Source organism: Magallana gigas, chromosome 9 (assembly GCF_963853765.1).
Source record: "Magallana gigas chromosome 9, xbMagGiga1.1, whole genome shotgun sequence".
NCBI classification, from domain to species: Eukaryota; Metazoa; Mollusca; class Bivalvia; order Ostreida; family Ostreidae; genus Magallana; species Magallana gigas.
The window spans coordinates 3980039-3984428 of NC_088861.1; the positions used below are offsets into that span (position 1 = coordinate 3980039).

General features: G+C 36.3%; 1 protein-coding gene across 1 annotated transcript in view; it reads left to right on the forward strand.

The window, feature by feature from the left end:
* Window positions 1-4390, forward strand: part of LOC105332964 (serine-threonine kinase receptor-associated protein) — a 182838-nt gene that overhangs the window by 127097 nt on the left and 51351 nt on the right. The gene's annotated exons all lie outside the window — the stretch shown is intronic.

A 4390-nucleotide genomic window follows, 5' to 3' on the forward strand; every position in this document is an offset into this window, starting at 1 on the left:
CAAATTTCTGATACCGGTATATACTAAAGTTTCATTCTCGTAAATCAATTTTGCACGTAATAAAACAACGGGCCACGTGTTGAATTTCGCAACTTAAAAAGTTCCGAGTACTTATCGCTGCCTTGCTTAAGGAATTCCATTTCCTTTTTATCTCAAGGTCATAGGCTCGGCTCTTTGAGATACTGAGAGAATTTCGTGAAAACAAATCGCGGGAATGCGCGATTGCGAAGTGAACATACAATGTTCGACATATATATATACAAGTATATATACCGATACACTAATTCAAATTTTCATCGTATCATCGGCTGAAGTAACACGATCACCCGACACAGGTACGTATCAGACGACGCGGAGCAGTCACATTAATTTCCAAGAACACCGATATCTTCAAAAGTTAGTTAATTAGCAGTCTGTGAATCGTCGCTCGATTATCGGACAATGAGTCGCGATATGATTTTTAAGGTCGGCCGATTACAAAATCAATTTCGCAATTGCTGAATATTCATCTGTAATAACGTGGACATGGCTTCAATTTACTGCCGAAAAAAGTCTAATGCATGGCGTCATCCGCCTGACCGCCGCCTATCGACCGATACGGTAGATGTTTAATGTATAATCTTTATACGTTCGGTCGTCCCTCAGCCGTTTTGTCAAAGTCGTCCGATAGACCAGTCAACCACCGGCCGATTTTCGGTGTATGCCGGCCGACATTTAGGGAAATTCCAAATGCCTAATTGTCGACCGACCTACGACACTCAGACATAACAAACTGTCTGCCAATGGTCGGTCGATGATCGAGGGTTGCTCGATGGACTATTCAACGATCGACTGTTTCAACCGAAGAAATCGGCCACCGACGCAGAAAAGAATGAAACTTTGCCCGTCGTACACAACATTGATTGGTCGACGAAATAAAAGAGATCGGTATCGGCCAAGACAACGGCTGATGAACTGCCGACTGTCGCTCGAATAATTTTTTTTGCCTTTAAAAATCTCGTCGGACGTTGGTCGTTTTTGGAAATGTGACTCGAATTTTAGACCAAAATACTAGCTCTTAATTTGTAGATATGTGGGATTTATCAAGAAAACCAATTAGCTGCCGGTCTAGCTTCCGGTCTGAAAAAAAAATCGGATGGCCTACCTTGAACCTACAGTTTCATATATACGTGTTAAAAAGTTACAATTTACGGCACACAAAACCTGCGCTAATTTTGGATTGATTAACCCTTATTTCCTTTAATTTTGAATTCCTTAGCATTAATTAATTTAGAAAACATACATGTATAACATACATGTACATACATAAAATCCCTGTCTTTTGTTTGTTTGTTTGGTTTTTTTTTTCATCTCTGCCTTCTTCTTTAATCAAATATCAAGTCGGTTGCTTTTTCATTCCAGTTTAACGAAAATAAGTTCAGAAAAAAGAAAAAAAGTTCGTAAAAAATGATCAAAAATATACGTTTCTACATATAAATCCCATAAATGTGTAAAGTGTCAAAATTACTTGCGCCTGCGCAGAGTATCATCTGGTAATATTATACCACGATCGGTATTATGATAGAGGTATGTAAGTATATAATTATTCGTATGTCTTCGCAAAGTACCTACAGAAATTTCTATATACCATCACTTGAGCTCGTTTCGAGAATACGCTGATCATTGTAAGTAGCAGTACCTAGCACTATGTTTATAGCCTAGTATATATACAGATGCAGATTAAAGTATCTATGGTTTCATAGTTATAAAATATACCGAACTGGAAGGTTAGAATAAGAAAAATAGGCACATGGATCATACAACATATCATATGATTGTTTAATGGCGGACAGAATACTATAAGGGATGTGCATGGCGTGTTGATATCATTGGTTTATGCAGTCAATGAGGCTTCTGGATTCACTCAACAACTCCCGAGTATTCCGCTACATGTACAGAGAGGTACAGAAATACCCAGAGAATTCAGCATGTGACCAAGAATCGGAGGAAGAAAGCTAGTGTAGGCTAAGATTGGTCAGGCTAACTCCTTAAGGTGGTATGGGACACTTCCATGTTGTGACGTATTGTTTATCAAAATAAACAATATAATAAAGTGTAATTAAATAGTAGTTTCTTTCCCAATAATGTCACCTAAAAGCATAGCGCAGTGGGTTAGAGGGTTTATTACGAATCTCTAAGTAATGAGTTCGAATCCCGCTGGGGGGTTTTACAATGTTTACATCTCCAAATATTTTTAAAAGCTATTTTTTGGTTAAATGTTGTAAAATTTGAAATTTCTAAACCTGTGAAAGTATTTCAATTAGAATGTACTTTATTCCACATTAATATCGACAGATGTCCTATACCACCTTAGAGGTTTCATTATATCTATGTCCCAATGTCAATCAGTCATTTCAAAAATTCTCAAATCATATATACAACGTGTATAAAATTTTCATGTATTTAAAAAAGCATTGAAAAAACTAAATCTCACGTAGTTTTAGCGGATCACTAGTATTCAAGTACATTTAATGCAATTTTGTTGGAAGTAGCTTTATTAAGAATTTAGCATAGTATATGAGTAAATCTTTATGATTTACATAATTCGTGCTAATTCAATGATACTTCTACATTTCAATGTGAATGGCCTCATATAAACCTCAATTTTTTAATATTCCGTTGATGTAAAAAGACGAAAGCAAGCCCCCCTCCCCCTTTTTTTTAAATGGGCAAAAAAGATCAGGCACCTGGAATAAATCAGTAGTTTAGAATGACAGGTATGCCTCGCCTGATGGAACTCGCAGACTATAATAACTGTGCGAGATGGTGATGTATAATTACACGTAACGCAGTGCGCCTGAGTGACACAGACAGGAAACAGAAGCCTTTAGATAACCATCGCTAACTAAAGCGTCTGATTGACTGTATCAGAAAGAAGCGGAAGTTCACCGTCTAATTTACAAAGATCACGCATCAGTTAATTTTAGGTGGTGATAAATTTTTCTAAGCACGATAGCTCTGCAAATAGATAATTCGTTGTTATTGTAAGTGTCATTGGTTCTGAGAATAAGATAAAATCGAAAAAATCGTTAAAATTTCGGCAAAATTTTAATGTAAAGGGAGACACCGCTTCTATCTTGTACATTTTTTTGGTAGAAAGCTGAGGCGATTTGATTCAAAATATCAATTGAAAAGAGGTAGAACTTTTTTACATTGGCAGATATATCTATCGTTTGCTGTATAGGCAATGCATACCGATTTTTAAGTTTTGGCTTGAAGGCGAACGATGCATGTTATCTATGTAAAGGTGGGGTGGAGTTCAGAGCCCTATACAGTCCATGAAACGTTCTACTTTCCCACTTGAATGGTGAGTGAACGGTGAGCGCACTCTGTACAAGCGGTGAGCGCACGCTAAATTTACGTTATGCGAGAAGTACAGCGCCTAGTCATTTCAACTGTTAAAAAACACAACGGCATTGTTAAAGTCATAAAAAACATAAAAACAAAACAAGGTTTTTTTGGGGGTATTTGCAGATTTGCTCAAGAAAGTGTGGGTTTTTTTTAAATTCTACGAACTACATTCTGATCAAAATAATGTCTCTGATGTGAAATGTAAGTTTCCTTATACATTGTACCTTTACGCACGCGTTTTTTCCTCATTTTGTTTTTAACACTCCAAGACCGATCCTATCACTTTGGAGTTCCGAATGGAAGAAACGGGACTGACCGATATATAAACGCTAAACGAACGGTGAGCGAAAAGTAAACGCTTTGTGAATGCACAGTGAGCGCTTTTAAAACGGTAAGCGCGAACGGAGCGGAGAACGAAAGTGAACGCATTGTGAGCGTACAGTGTACGTATGAAAAAATGAGAAGGTGAACAATTCCGGGACAGTACAATCCCCCGAAATCCGTGTTTATAACGTTTAATTTTATTTTTGATAGAGGAATGAATCCACGCACACATTCCATACATTTGTATCGGGGAACACGTGTTGATGATACACAATGACATGCATGTACAGTAATATACACTAGTAATTATATATATATATATATATATATATATATATATATATATATATATATATATATATATATATATATATATATATATATATATATATATATATACTGTAGTGACAGTCATTTATCAAGTTATTTATCAAATATACATTAATTCACAGAGTGTGATAAACACATTTACTACGAGAACAATTCTACAACTTTGTAAAAATATTAAGTAAAATAAAAATCCCGACGTCAATCGTAAGACTCCGGAAAGAAAACAATCCCATACTCCCGTTCGCCAAAAAAACAAGCTTCAATAAAAATCTAACCGTGTATCAAAGATACGTGGGGGCTTACATAGATAGCACAGATACCAAAACCTATATTACCTCTGGCACGC